We start from the raw sequence: 15,815 nt of genomic DNA on the forward strand, positions 1-15,815 counted from the left end.
CAGCAATAACATACACATACATACATATCTCCATATACACATACACACACACACACACATATATACATTACATGTATACAATGGGAACTAAATATATTTTCACATATATTATACATATATATAGGCTTATATAGTTATAATTCTATAACTTACAGAGTTAATAAACCACTTTAATTTTTCAGCCATTCTGTCTGTGAAGATCCAACCATGTTTTGTAAGTGGGGTCAGGAAGATCCCCTGGAAGAGGAAATGGCAACCCACTCCAGTACTCTTGCCTGGAGAGTCCCATGGACAGAGGAGTCTGGTGGGCTACAGTCCATGGGGTCACACAGAGTTGGACACGACTGAAGCGACTTAGCACAGCACTCAGATGAGGCTTAGACAGTGGCAAAAGATATATTTCAAAAAAATTTATATGACCATGAGTCCAAGCTATAGGTAGCTCATGGTCAACATGAGAAGGTCCAGATTACCCACACCTATGTGTTTGGATCGTGGGAATCTTCATCTATGTTCAGCAAGTAAGATACTTGGAATTTGGGATACTCAAAGTCAGGCAAGCAGTAGACCTGGGCTCTGGGCTTTTGTACAAAATAAAGGGTTCAGGCCAATAATCGAAGCACAAGAAGTAGAACCGGATTCTTAGGTTCAAAGCTCCAGGTAAGTGGGCTGATTTTCAGGATTGCAATTCATTCTTTGCAGAGAGAAAGATAAAGCTTAGACACAAAGGATAAGAGAAGAATCCAGATAGTAAAGAAGATCACACAAGGGTCTTGCAGGAGACTCTGTCTCAGAAGCTATTTGGATGCTCAGGTTCTTCTTCATGTCTGCAAATACCAGCTCCCTACCATAAAGAAAGTGAAAAAATTAAATAAAAAACTGCAGACATTTCTGCTACATGTATAACCAAGAAAGACTGCATAGCTTCTACAAATCAACAAGAAAAAGGAAGAAAACTTCACACTAGAAAATGAACTTTGAAAGGAAAGGAAACATGAATAGCCCACAAATGTAATATTTTAACATCATTATTAATAACAAAATTTATTGAGATACGGGACTTAACCTGACAGTCTTTGGCCAGCTGATGCGAAGAACTGACTCATTTGAAGAGACCCTGATGCTGGGAAAGATTGAAGGCAGAAGAAGGGGACGACAAAGGATGAGATGGTTGGATAGCATCACTGACTCAATGGACACAGGTCTGAGTAAACTCTGGGAGTTGATGGACAGGGAGGCCTGGTGTGCTGCAGTCCACGGGGTCACAAAGAGTCAGACATGACTGAGCGACTGAACTGAACTGGCAGTCCAGTGCTGGGGCTGCAGGTTCGATCCTTGGTCAGGGAGTTAAGATTCCACATGCTTTGTGGCCAAAAGACCAAAACATAAAACAGAAAGAGTATTGTAACAAATTCGATAAAGATATTTACGAAAAGAATTTAATGAGACACCATTTTATCTCATCAGACTGGCAATATTGAAAGAAAAAGTCTAAAATTCTAGTGGATGTTGAGGATGTAGTACAATAAGATGTCTTGTTCACGGGTTTTGGCTGTATAAACTGTTATATCCACTTAGGAAAGGGTCTATCACTTACATGATAGAGTTAAGCATGCATATTATCAGGGAAGTGATTCCATTCATGGGTATACATTTTAGAGAAACTTTTCATGTGTGTCCTGGGAAACAAGTTCAATAATGTTTTACCGCAGCAGCATTTGTAATAACAAAATAATAGTATTCCAAGTGCCCATCTTCAAAGGAATTATAAATAAATTAAGGTGCATTTATATAGTAGAATGCTATGCAGCAATCAGAATGAATGAACTACAAAGCCACATGCATGGATCTTTAAAAAAATTTTTAAGCACAAAAAGTAAGCTATAAAAGACTGATTTACCTATGATTCTTTGTATATTATCTAAACCAGGCAAAACTAGTGTTTGGGAATGCATACTTCTGTGGAAAATCTATAAAGTAAAGCAAGGAATGAATAACACAAAATCTGAGAAGCATTTGCCTCTAAAAAGAAAAAAGAGAATGTGATCAGAAAGGGACACAAGGATGACTCTCAAAATTCTGATAATGTTTAATATTCTACTTCTAGAGCAACATCACAGATACATAGATATTTGTTTCAATGTTATTTCAAATTACTTTCATTAAAAATATTTTTTTATTAAACTTTTTACTTTGTATTGAAGTATGGCTGATTAACATTGTAGTGATAGTTTCAGTAGGACAGCAAAGGGACTCAGCCATACGTATGCATATATCTGTTCTCCCCAAACCCCGCTTCCATCCAGGCTGCCACATGGCTTTGAGCAGAGTTCCATGTGTGATATTGTAGGTCCTTGTTGGTTATCCATTTTAAATATAGCAGTGTGTACCTGTCCATCCCAAACTCCCTGTCATTTCCCCCCATTTTTCCCCGACAACAATAAGTTTGTTCTCTAAGTCTGTGAGTCTGTTTCTGTTTAATAAGTAAAAACTAATTAAAAATGAAGTACAGTTATGTATCTGCTAAGGAAGGAGGTTGGCTGTCAAATGTCTCTCATAATATCAACCAGGAGAAGATGGGAAAGGTAAGATTTATTCCAAAGTGTTAGGAGAACATCCAGCAATTTCTTCATAGCCATAAGTTTTCTAGCACAGTTTTTCAAATCCAATATTTGCTGATAGTGGTGGGAAATAGTAGAGAACCTTGCATTCTTTTAGGAAGAACTGAAGCCATTTCGCTCCACTAGTAATAAAAGTAAGAGCTAATATTAGTTGAGCGCTTGCTGTAATCCAACCACTCTCCTAAATGTCCTAATCTGTATAAGAATTACTTCCTTTAATCTTCACAATAGTTTGCTAGACATATTTTTCCAATGAGGAAACTGAAACTAAGATGGTTGTTTGAAATGAAGAAGCTTGAAAGTAAGAGCCTGAATTAAAGCTAGATAACATTTGGACCCAAATCCTTTGTTCTAAACAGTCATGCTGAACTGTCTCCTGAGTTTTACATGATTGTATTTAAACATAAGAATCTGAGTTCAGGACTTCCCTGGTGGTCCAATGGTTGTGAATCTGCCTGCTAATGCAGGGCACATGTATTCAATCCCTGGTCCAGGAAGATTCCACTTGCTACGGGGCAGCTAAGCCCATGCGTCACGACTGTGCATGCGCTCTGGGGTCTGACATCTGCAACGACCAAGCCCATGCCCCTGCCAAAGCCCATGGTGCCCTAGAGCCCTGTGCTCCCCAGCAAGAGAAGCCACCGCAGCTGCGCCACAGCTGGAGAGTACCTCCTTCTCGCCACAACTAGAGAAAGTCCCTGCTCAGCAGCAAAGACCCCGTACAGCCAAAATGATAAGTACTTTTTTTAAAAAAGAATTTGATTTCAGAAGTTTCCATTTAGTCCTCTCTTTCTCTCTTTATTTTTACAAAGAAATAAATGCATTCACCCTCCTCTCCTTTGGACCTCTTACTTTGAGCACTAGCTATATATTGTACAGAACAAAGAGTGATGGATTTTGGTGTATGATTCCACTCATGTTCACTCTGTTTTTGATGGTAATTCTTAGATGTAACAGGAAAGGCCAACTGAGAGAGGCCTTCTGGGATTTCTTCTAACAACCTATTACTAAACCTATTATTATGAGTAATAACTTTCTCTCTATTAGCTTTTCAACAGGCAATTTTTTTTGCATTATTTAGAAGATTTTAAAAATAAGTCTATATCCCCTAATTACTTTTATTTCTAGGTATTTAATCAAAGAAATATCCAGACAGGTGTATTATGGTGTCATTTTCAGTTGTCCAGCATCTCTTCCTTTATTTCTAATTTGAATCTTTGTATTTTTCTTTGGGAAATGATTCTATCTCTTTGTGATTTTGGTAGGACTGTAAATAAAGATGCCAAGTGCTCTTTTGGCCAAATGGTGGATTTAGAGCAAAGTAAACTTTTCAAAAGCAGAGACATTACTTTGCCAACAAAGGTCCGTCTAGTCAAGGCTATGGTTTTTCCTGTGGTCATGTATGGATGTGAGAGTTGGACTGTGAAGAAAGCTGAGCACCGAAGAACTGATGCTTTTGAACTGTGGTGTTGGAGAAGACTCTTGAGAGTCCTTTGGACTGCAAGGAGATCCAACCAGTCCATTCTGAAGGAGATCAGCCCTGGGATTTCTTTGGAAGGAATGATGCTAAAGCTGAAACTCCAGTACTTTGGCCACCTCATGCGAAGAGTTGACTCATTGGAAAAGAGTCTGATGCTGGGAGGGATTGGGGGCAGGAGGAGAAGGGGATGACAGAGGATGAGATGGCTGGATGGCATCACCGACTCGATGGATGTGAGTTGAGTGAACTCCAGGAGTTGGTGATGGACAGGGAGGCCTGGTGTGCTGCAATTCATGGGGTCTCAAAGAATCGGACACGACTGAGCGACTGAACTGAACTGAAACTTTACGGACTTTATTCCCTAGACTTCAGTGGAGGTGATTCAAGGTCAGAAAATATTTGAAGTTGATTCATGTCCATGGCCTCAATAGACTTTCCTGCTACTTCGATCTTCAGAGTTTCCCAGATATATCTCCTTTCTGATGTCTAGTCATTTAGTCTGTGATGCAAATTTGTAAGTTTGTAAATTTGTAAGTTACAAATCATTCCAGCAAAGGCTTCATCCCTTCAAGCTAGCCATGATTGACTTCTGTTCCTTAAAATTGAAGGATCTTGGTTGAAATATCCAAAAATACATTGCAGGAGACTTATCATTGTATTATTCATAATAGTGAGAAAAAAAAGAGGAAATGTCTTAATGTTAGGGAATGCTGACCAAGACTGCCACCTTGGCCAGATACAATGATAAATCCTTGCTTGAGTTGTTTCGTAATAGGAGGTCCTGATAAAGAACACAGCACTGTGTTCTTTAACTCCCTATGCAGGTAAATTTGCATTTTTACTGTGAACACATTCACTGTGTTCTAAAAAGTAACCAGGAAAATTTGGGCAAAAAGGAGGAAGGAGACACCAGTTCATAGTCTTGAAAACTAACCTGAAAAATTCAGGAAAAGCCAAAAGGAAGGGGCAGGAGATGGTATGTCCTGGCAACCATCTAGGCTGAGAGATGCATGTGCCATCAGGAAGGAGCCTGAGTCAGACAAAATATGAGCCAAGAAAGGTGATTGGCCAGAGAAAATGCAGAAACTAACCCCATTACCATAAACCTTCATACTGCGAGCCACAAGGCAGAGCAGTTCTCCTGGGTTCCCTTACCCTGTTACTCTTCCCCCGGGGCTTCCCTTTCCAATACAGTCTCTTGCTTTTTCAGTATGTATGTCTCCTTAGATAATTCATTTCTGAGTGTTAGTCAAGAGCCCACTTCCTGGCCCTAGAAGGTGTCCCCTTTCTTGCAATATTACAACATGAGAATAGTTAAATAAATAAGGATTTATTCAAATAATGAAACTTGCTATACTCCAACTAATGATGTGGTTACATAATTATTGACTTGAAAAATGTTTGCAACATATTGTTAAGTGAAAAGGCAAGTTACAGAACAGTATTTATAATGTAATTCATTACACAATATTGTTATACACCAATGTATTAATAGTAATCATTCCTGGGTAGTGAGGTTATGAAGGTTATATTGCTTCACTATATTTGCTAATGGTTCTTCAGTGTATTTGCATCTCTCAAGAGGAAAAATATATTTTAATTCATGCTCATTTGAACAAATACATTTTTCTAGAGGAATTTTTAAGCTACAGATCTAAGAAATAAAAACGAGATTCCCAAATATATTATTGCTAAGTGTTCCAGTAAAACACTACAGATTTTCATAGAACTAGATTCCTGCCCCATGTTTTTAGCAGTCTAAGTGATGCACCAAATCAGAAACAATGAAAACTACTTGAGAGAAAGGTATCCATGTCTTAAAGAAGGAAACGAGACTACTGGTTAGCTTTATCACAAATCAGAGTGTGATTAGTTATCCTTTAAAATGAGTCAGAGCTATGCAGTGGGAAAGTCACTGAAGTGGAGTCAAAAGAAGTGGGTTTCACCCCGGATCTGTCACTAACTAGCTCTATATCATTGGACAAGTCACTTAACCTTTCAGTCCTGCTCATACATAAAATGAGAGGCAGAAAAAGATTATCTGTGCAGTTTCTCTAGAGCCCGGAGTCCTCAATTTATAAAAGGGTATAGAAACTCATTTTTATGTCCAACCTGTTGCACTATTTGTCTCGCATCTTCTCTGGTTATAGGATCTGATGTTGAAATGGGAAGCCAATTCAATCAAAACCCATCAGATGTTAATAAATCAGACATTGTCAGTAAGCTTGTTCTGTCTAGTGGTGAGTTAGTGGCTGGTTCATGTATCACTATAAGCCCCAAATATCCCCACTGACATTTCCAGGGTGGGTTGAAAAAGAGACAGTTCCTTTCTTCCAGAATGGATAAAATTGAAAAATAGTGTCCCTTGGATTCATCTTTGTCACCAGAAGAGGAGACCATGGATGAAAATTATACCCGTAGAGGAGGAATTAAATCAAAGATGAGAACAAACAGAAAATCCTAGTATTATCACTTGAACAACAGAATCCAACCTTTCCTGAAATCATTATGATAACTTATCAATTAACTTCCCTTTTAGAAAGCATAAGCCCTTTTAAATTGAGTTGCTATAATGATTAATTTTATGTGCCAACTTGATTGGGCTAAGGGATGCCCTGATAGCTGGTAAAGCATTATTTCTGGATGTGTCTGTGAGGGTGCTTCCAGAAGAGATTAGCATTAGAACTGGTGAACTGAGTAAAGCAGATGGCCCTCCCCAATGTGAGTGGGCATCACCCAGTTCACGAGGATCCAAATAGAATAAAATATGAATGAAGGGTGAATTTGCTCTCTCTCCTTCTACTTGAACTGGGACATCCACCTTCTCTTCTCCTGCCCTGGGACAGGGATGCTCTTGGTTCTTAGGCTTTCAGATTCAGATAGAGACTTACATCACTGGTTCTAGCCTCTGCCCCCTCCTTGCTCCCATTCCAGACCTTATACCACCAGCTTTCCTGGGTCTCCAACTTGCAAATGGTGGACTGTGGGACTTCTCAGACTCTATGAGCACGTGAGCCAATTCCTACAATTAATTAATTAGTTAATTTATTATCTTGTCGGTTCTGTTTCTCTGGAGAACCCTGATACCATTGCCATACCAAAAGGGTCCTATTTTGTACTATTTCTTTCTAGGTTTGCAAACTTCTTTATGAAGTAAAACTGCATAATATTTATTCTAAAAACCAAATCTGTAACAACAAATTTGCCTGTATCAGTTCAGTTCAATTCAGTTGCTCAGTTGTGTCTGACTCTTTGAGACCCCATGAACCGCAGCACGCCAGGCCTCCATATCCATCACCAACTGCCGGAGTCTACCCAAACCTATGTCCATTGAGTCAGTGATGCCATCCAACCATCTCATCCTCTGTTGCTCGCTTCTCCTCCTGCCCTCAATCTTTCCCAGCATCAGGGTCTTTTCAAATGAGTCAGCTCTTTGCATCAGGTGGCCAAAGTATTGGAGTTTCAGCTTCAACATAGGGAATCGCTAATCGCATCCTTGTTCTCACAAAAATCTGAGAAAGTAGCTATTTGTTTTAGGGACACGGACTATGAGGTTTAATGAAATATTAATAGTTTGCCCAAGATAAGTGAATCAGTTTGTCTTCCTTTGGGAAGAATAAAGAATCACTGCTGCTGCTGCTAAGTCACTTCAGTCGTGTCCGACTCTGTGCAACCCCATAGACGACAGCCCACCAGGTTCCACCGTCCCTGGGATTCTCCAGGCAAGAGCACTGGAGTGGGTTGCCATTTCCTTCTTCAATGCATGAAAGCGAAAAGTGAAAGTGAAGTCTCTCAGTCGTGTCGGACTCTTAGCGACCCCATGGACTGCAGCCTACCAGGCTCCTCCATCCATGGGATTTTCCAGGCAAGAGTGCTGGAGTGGGGTGCCATTGCTTTCTCCAAAAGAATCACTAGTTACTGAAAATTTTTGGATTACTTATTTCTCATGGGATTTGTTTACAAAACTGAAATTTAGTTTCCCTTTCCTTTGGGCTATCATCTAACATATTGCATTCTGGCAAAAATGTTGCTTAGTTTCAATGATCTATTCTATACAAACAAGTGTGTGTGGTAAATGCCAATAGTTGACCCCACTCTCTCTTCTCCCACCTCAATGGTAATGGAAACACAATCACATGGAAGAAGGAAACTAAATTTCCCAGCTTTCTTTGCAATTAAGTGTGGTCATTTGACTAAGTCCTAATTATTGGAATGTGGTGTATCAGTGTCATGTGGCAGCTTTCTTAAAATAGAGTGATAATTTACCCTCATTTTTCCATTTGCTGCTTGAAACATAAATATGCTGCGTGGAGATCTAGGCACCATCTTGGGTCACAATGGATATGCAAGAGGAAGAGACTTGGGTCCCTGAAGATTTTGTGGGACAGAAGTACCATGCTGCTGCTACTGCTGCTGCTAAGTCGCTTCAGTCGTGTCCGACTCTGTGCAACTCCATAGACGGCAGCCCACCAGGCTCCCCCCGTCCCTGGGATTCTCCAGGCAAGAACACTGGAGTGGGGTGCCATTTCCTTCTCCAATGCATGAAAGTTAAAAGGGAAAGTGAAGTCGTTCAGTCGTGTCCGACTCTTAGCGACCCCATGGACTGCAGCCTACAAGGCTCCTCCATCCATGGGATTTTCCAGGCAAGAGTACTGGAGTGGGGTGCCACCATACCAGCCTTGAATTGCCTTCCTCTTCATTTTATATGAGAGAGAGGAACTTCATTGTTTCTTTTCGGCTGCACCAAGCATCTTGTGGGATCTTAGTTCCCACAACCAGGAACTGAACCTGGGCCCCTGCAGTGAAAGCGCCAAGTCCCAGTCACTGAAGCACCAGAGAATTCCCAAACTTCCATTTTTTAAGCTACTTTTTTTTTTTTCAATCTTTCTCACTTTCTATCAAACCTAATGCAAAGTGATCCAGTTTATTTGATGGGACAATTGACATATAATAGAACTGTAAGATTTCAGTGCTGCAAGTAAGCTTTCAGGTCATTAAGTTCTCTATCTATATTTCAAAAACAGGGACCTCAAGTCTTTAAAACAGAGGCGTGCTGTTTTAAAGATGATTCAATAATCATTTTATTTATTTATTTATTTATTTAATATTTTATTTTTTAACTTTACAATATTGTATTGGTTTTGCCATATATCAACATGAATCCACCACAGGTATACACGTGTTCCCCATCCTGAACCCTCCTCCCTCCTCCCTCCCCGAATCATCCCTCTGGGTCTTCCCAGTGCACCAGCCCCAAGCATCCAGTATCATGCATCGAACCTGGACTGGTGACTCATTTCATATATGATATTATACATGTTTCAATGCCATTCTCCCAAATCATCCCACCCTCTCCCTCTCCCACAGAGTCCAAAAGACTGTTCTATACATCAGTGTCTCTTTTGCTGTCTCGTATACAGGGTTATTGTCACCATCTTTCTAAATTCCATATATATGCATTATTATACTGTATTGGTGTTTTTCTTTCTGGCTTACTTCACTCTGTCTAATAGGCTCCAGTTCAATAATCATTTCAGTTCTCTTTCCCCTTGATATGACAAATGCACTTACCATTTTAATCCAGTGGCATACATTTCATGGCACCCAAATTGCTCTGAGTATTTAGCCAGTATGGTTTTACCTTCCTTAAGAAATCAATTTTTGTTACTGTTCAGTTGCTAAGGCATGTGTGACCCTATGCGACCCCATGTACTGTAACTCACCAGGCTCTTCTGTCCTCTACTATCTCCCAGAGTTTGCTCAAATTCATGTTCATGGAGTTGTTGATGTTATCTAACCATCTCATCCTTTACCACCACCTTCTCTTTTTGCCTTCAATCTTTTTCACAGTCAGGATCTTTTCCAATGAATTGGCTCTTCATATCAGGTGGCCAAAGTGTTGGAGCTTCAGCTTCAGCATCAGTCCTTCCAATAAATATTCAGGATTGATTTCCTTTAGGATTGACTTGTTTGATCTCCTTTCAGTCTGGGGAACTCTCAAGAGTCTTCCCCAACACCACAAATAATGAAAACAAACAAACAAAAAAATGTAAGCTTTGATTTCATACACTCATGAATTTGGATCCCAGTATTAGCCCCTTTTTGACTTTGGAACTTCCTAGTCCTTACTCAGTTCAATTACTTGTACATTTCAGTTGATAATACCTACTTTATAGGATATTTTAAAAAGATGAAATAAGATAAGTTAATGTCTATGGAAATACCAATGTCAAATGCATAGTAGGAGATCAATCAGTCTTATTTTATTCTTTCATATTCTTCCATATATTTTATTCTTTCACAGTTTCACTTTATGGTTTGAATAGTGTGTTATGATGTAATAACTATTTATTTGAAATGCATACACAATTTGGGTTTGATTTTATCGCCTCATCCAGATACTTCTTAGATTTTTATTTTTCAAGATTCAAAATAGGTTTAACTGTTCATCACGTGAGATTGACAATGATTAGATGTAATTGGTCCAAAGAATCCAACATATAGTCAGTGTTCAATAAACAGAAGCCGTTACTAATGTTGTGGTCCCACTGGGACTCCCTGAAACATACATATCTTAATACAACAAAAGTTTCTGGATTCACTGTGTTAATGAGAGGAAGATTAAGCATAGTCTTACTTGGGGGGTCTTCAAAAATTTTTATTGAATGATGACATGATGGGATAACTCAAGTTCCTTTTAAGTACATTTAAAGGTGCATCATTCATGTGAATGTATGGCAAAAACCACCATAATATTGTAATTAGCCTCCAATTAAAATAAAAAAAATAATTAAAGTAATTTGAATTAGCTTGATCCCTTTTGGTTATAATGAACACCTACATGATCACATACCTCAGAAAACTTATTGTTACATAATTGAGAAGTTTAAGGAAGCCCCAGCCATGGCTGAATCTACATATTTAATCTGCATGTCATTATGCACATTCTCTCCCTTCCCCTCCTCCTACTCATAGCCCTGCCTACATCTATTTTGGCTTTTTTACTAGTTAAGCTTTCCCCACACAATGGAAAAGATGTCAACCAATAGCTATAAACTTCCATTCTCTCAACTTAGCCATCTATTAAAAAGAGAACGTCACTCCCTAACAGTGTTTGAAAATTAAGTTAGTATAAAAGAAATAGATTATGAAGACCTTTGTGTGCATATCAAGGAGTATAGGCTTCAACATGAAAGCCATAGGAAACCACTGAAAGTTTTCAAATTGGAAATATTATTTCTCCATAATGGCTTCCCAGGTGGCTCAGTGGTAAAGATCTGCCTGCCAATGTAGGAGATGCTGGAGATGTGTATTTGACCCCTGTGTCAGGAAGATCCCCTGGAGGAGGAAATGACAACCCATTCCAATATTCTTGCCTGGGCAATTCCATGGACAGAGGAGCCTGATGGGTTACAGTCCATGGGGTCACAAAGAGTCAGACATGACTCAGAACACACACACAACTTCTCCATAAGAGAGAATGTAAGAAGGTGAAAAGGGAAAGAGAAAGTGTTAGTCATTCAGTCATGTCTGACTCTTTGTGATTCCATTGGCGGTAGCCCACCAGGCTCCTCTGTCCATGGATTTCTCCAGGCAAGAATAGTGGAGTGGGTAGCCATTCCCTTCTCCAGGGGATCATCCCAACCCAAGGATTGAACTCTGATCTCCTGCACTGCAGGTAGATTCTGTACCATCTGAGCCACCAGGGAAGCTGAGAGGATACCGAGTAAAAGCATGGACATGAGTTGGAAGGTAGTTGCATAAATTAAAGCCGGGCATTATGTCATGAGTTATAACCATGGCAAGGGAGACAGAGAAGGTGATTCTGAATCCAGAAATAGTTCTGAGGTCAAACGATAGAATGTGGCAACTTCTACAAGAAGGAGAAATAGAGAGTGATTCAGGGTATTTCTAAGTTGAGAAAATTAGATCCTAGTGGAGTGACCTGAAACTGATCACTTAAGAAGAATGTTGGTAGGAGTAAGTGAGGAGTTCAATAGACAATTTGAGTATGACATGTCTCCACAAGCAGAGATGTTTATAAATCGAAATATGTCTAGAGCACTGTAGAAATATGGAGACCAGAGATGTAATGTGATAAAGAATTGAAGACAATTCTGAGTCACACTTCAAGTGGATAATTGACAAATTAGAACAAATTCAGGGAAGGAAGACATAACAATTAGGTGCATGAGAGTTATTAGTAGGTGGCCAGATGCTTTATCTATCTACTTCTTAGTATTATGGTGAATGAGTAAAGTATTTCAATGAGTTCAGGACTTGCTCAACATTACTAAATACCAAATGAAAGGAAACTGTTATTAAGAATCAAAGAATGAAAGAGTTGCTTGATTCTAAAAAGCAAATAATAAAGCTACTAAAGGATTAAGTGATACACAATTACATGTATAGGGGTTCCCTCCTGGCTTAGTTGGTAAAGAATCTGCCTGTAATTCGGGAGACCTGGGTTCGATCCCTGGGTTGGGAAGATCCCCTGGAGCAGGGCGTGGCAACCCACTCCAGTATTCTTGCCTAGAGAATTCCCAGAGGAGGCTGGCAGGCTGCAGTACATGGGGTTGCAAAGAGTCAGACACAACTGAACGACTAAACACAGCACATTACATATATATGTATATCAAATCATTGTACTGTACACTTTAAATATGTTATAATTTTCTCAATTAGGCTCCAAGAAAGCTAGGAAAATTAGAAGTCATTAACAACTATTTTCAAGGATTAGAAAAAGAAATTTTCTGCCTACAGGTAAAGAGCATCCTGAGAATACTCCCCATGACTCAAGAAACCCTGCTTATGACCTTTGGGACTTTGTAGAAATACATTTCAGAGGTAAAAGAAAAGCAATGTCTAACAATGTGCGTTAGACCCAGAGAAAATTGAAAAATATAATGTCAATTGTCCTCTATTTGCAATTGAATACCTTCTGCATATGCCTAGTGAGGCCTGTCAGGCTAATGAAATTTGGCACTTAATCACATTTCGATGGGAAATGAATCAGAAATTAGACTCACAGAAATTTTAGTACTGTGAAGTGCCTTAGAGATGTTTGGTACAACCCACTTACTTATAAATGTGGAAGTGAAGCCCAGAGAAGTCAAATGACATCCTCAAAGCCTTGAAACTAGTTTTAGTGAAAGAGTTAAGTGTCAGAACCAAGTCATCTGGAAGATGTCTGTTCTCTTTCACTCTGTAGAAAATATATAGATGTTAGTGCCAGTCCATGGGAATGATTTACCTTCCCATGAGGACACACACAAAAAAGAAAATAATGAGTTGATTTATTTGTAAAGGGATAGCTTTTCTTTTTTAAAAAAAAAAAGTTTGCAGAAATATGAAACATTCAACTTTTCTCTAAAAATCAGTAATAGGAAACACTCTTTTCATAAGTAAGAATTAAAGAGCTTGTTTGGAACCCTGAGAAAGAAAGGCAGAGACCAAAAAAAAAAAAAAAAAAAAGACAGAGGTTCAGAGAAAGAAAAAGACATTTTCTAGGGTGTAGTAAGGAATTGGAGAACACAATGCCAACCCACTCCAGCACTCTTGCCTGGAAAATCCCATGGACGGAGGAGCCTGGTGGGCTGCAGTCCATGCGGTCGCGAAGAGTCAGACACGACTGAACGGCTTCACTTTCACTTTTCACTTTCATGCATTGGAGAAGGAAATGGCAACCCCCTCCAGTGTTCTTGCCTGGAGAATCCCAGGGACAGAGGAGCCTGGTGGGCTGCCATCTATGGGGTCGCACAGAGTCGGACACGACTGAAGCGACTTAGCAGCAGCAGCAGCAGCAGCAGTGAGGAATAGGAGAGGTAGAAGATGAAGAGGGAAAAAGCTCAGAAAAGAAGCAGAGAAGAGCGATAAGGGAAGAAGAGAGGAAGTCATTGAAAGGAAAATTTGAAAACCCAAATGGAAACCGTGAAACCTAATATCAGAAAGAAAATGAGCAAATAAGGTGAAAGATACTCCAAAATCAGAGAAAGATCACAGGGGTATAAAATGAACTTACTGGATCTTGCAATATTGTATTAAGAGTTATTTTCTGGCCATACACCCAGGAGATTACATTAGAGAAAATCATGGTCACTTAACACTATCTTTTGGATACAACCCACTGGTATTTTCTATTTATCTGTTTTAGTATTTTCTATTTATCATTAATAAAGATGAATATCTACCATTTTAAAGCTCCTACTGTGTACCAGGTTCTCTACAAGGGTCAGTGCTAACCCTCAAAACAGGATGCCAAGCATTATCATGTTTCCTGACCAGAAAGCCAAGGTCTTGAGAAGTTAAGTAACTTGCCCAAACTCATCAGAAAACAACTTTCTTCTTTTAAAGTGTTATTATATGAGGGATAAGGCTAGCTATTTTCTTCTCCAAATGGTAACAAGAAGATTTTACAAATTACAAAGGAAGAACTTTGATTTTAGAAATCCTTTTGTTCTGTAATTTAGCACCAAAAATTATTTTTGGAATATTTTGGGTGTTCAAGCCACATTTGTTGAATGAATAAACCAGTGGATGGACAGATGGATCCACCAGTATTTGTTGAGAATTATGCATCCCATACTAGACATTGATGATTCAGACATGACTACGCATATAAGCAGGCTTCCCAGGAGGTGCTAGTGATAAAGACCCTGCGCGCCAATGCAGGAGACGCAGGAGACTTGGGTTTTATCCCTGGGTCAGGAAGATCCCCTGGAGAAGGAAATGGCAACCCACTCCAGTATTCTTGCCTGGAGAATCCCTGGGACAGAGGAGCCTGGCAGGCTACAGTCCATAGTGTCACACAGAGTCAGACATGATGTGCACAATATATAAGCAATTCAAAGGCAGTGTGATGACAATTGAGATTGTGATTAGAAAACCCACATAAACCAAGCAGTTTTTAGGGTCCTAGACCCTGAACTTTAATTTCTTGAAGGTGAGAGGATTAGTAATCTATAGTGTAATAGTCTCCCCAGGTGACTCTTACACACATTGTTGAGAACCACCATGAGGTTCAGGGTTTCTTAAATTTGCCCAATCATACAATCCCTGAAGAAGAAGTATACAAGTTCAGGGTCCCAGCCCAGACCAAGAGAATCAGTGTATCTGGGGCTGCTGTCTGTGTCTTCATTTCCTGGTCAGCTAGGGCTTGATAAGTATTTGATAAACTGCAGAAAGCCAGTGAAATATTGTATAGGTGAGTATTGCCGAATTATACTGAGGACAGCCCTGATTGCAATTTTCTTCTTCAAAATGACCCCTGAACAAGAATTCCTAATACAATCATGATAATCATTAATTAGAAACTTTCTCTCTGCAGGGCACTGAGCTAAGATCATTCGTTTCAAACAGCATCTCATTACACTCTCACCACAACAGGAAGAGGTCAACATTCTTAGCATACACTTGTTAGAAATGGGGAAACTGAGAACTTGCGAAACATGTCCAAGATCACCCAGCTAGGTCTGAGAGAGCCAGAATTCAAATTCAGTTCTGACTTAATAGAACTCTCCATCAGCAATGACTACAATCCTCTATCGACCACAGTTTTGTTTATTCTGCTCCCAACCTCTCACCTGCCTGGGTTTCCACATTTTCCCTGGCTTTCATAAAACCAACCTCCATAGGAACATTGTCCCCCCAGGCTAACCATGACCTTTAGCTCCTGATGAAATCTGCTAGGCTATGTCTGCTTTGGGGTGAAGCTG

Source organism: Bos grunniens, chromosome 25, assembly GCF_055505025.1.
Source record: "Bos grunniens cultivar Pamir isolate PY7600 chromosome 25, Bosgru_T2T1.0, whole genome shotgun sequence".
Classification (NCBI taxonomy): Eukaryota; Metazoa; Chordata; class Mammalia; order Artiodactyla; family Bovidae; genus Bos; species Bos grunniens.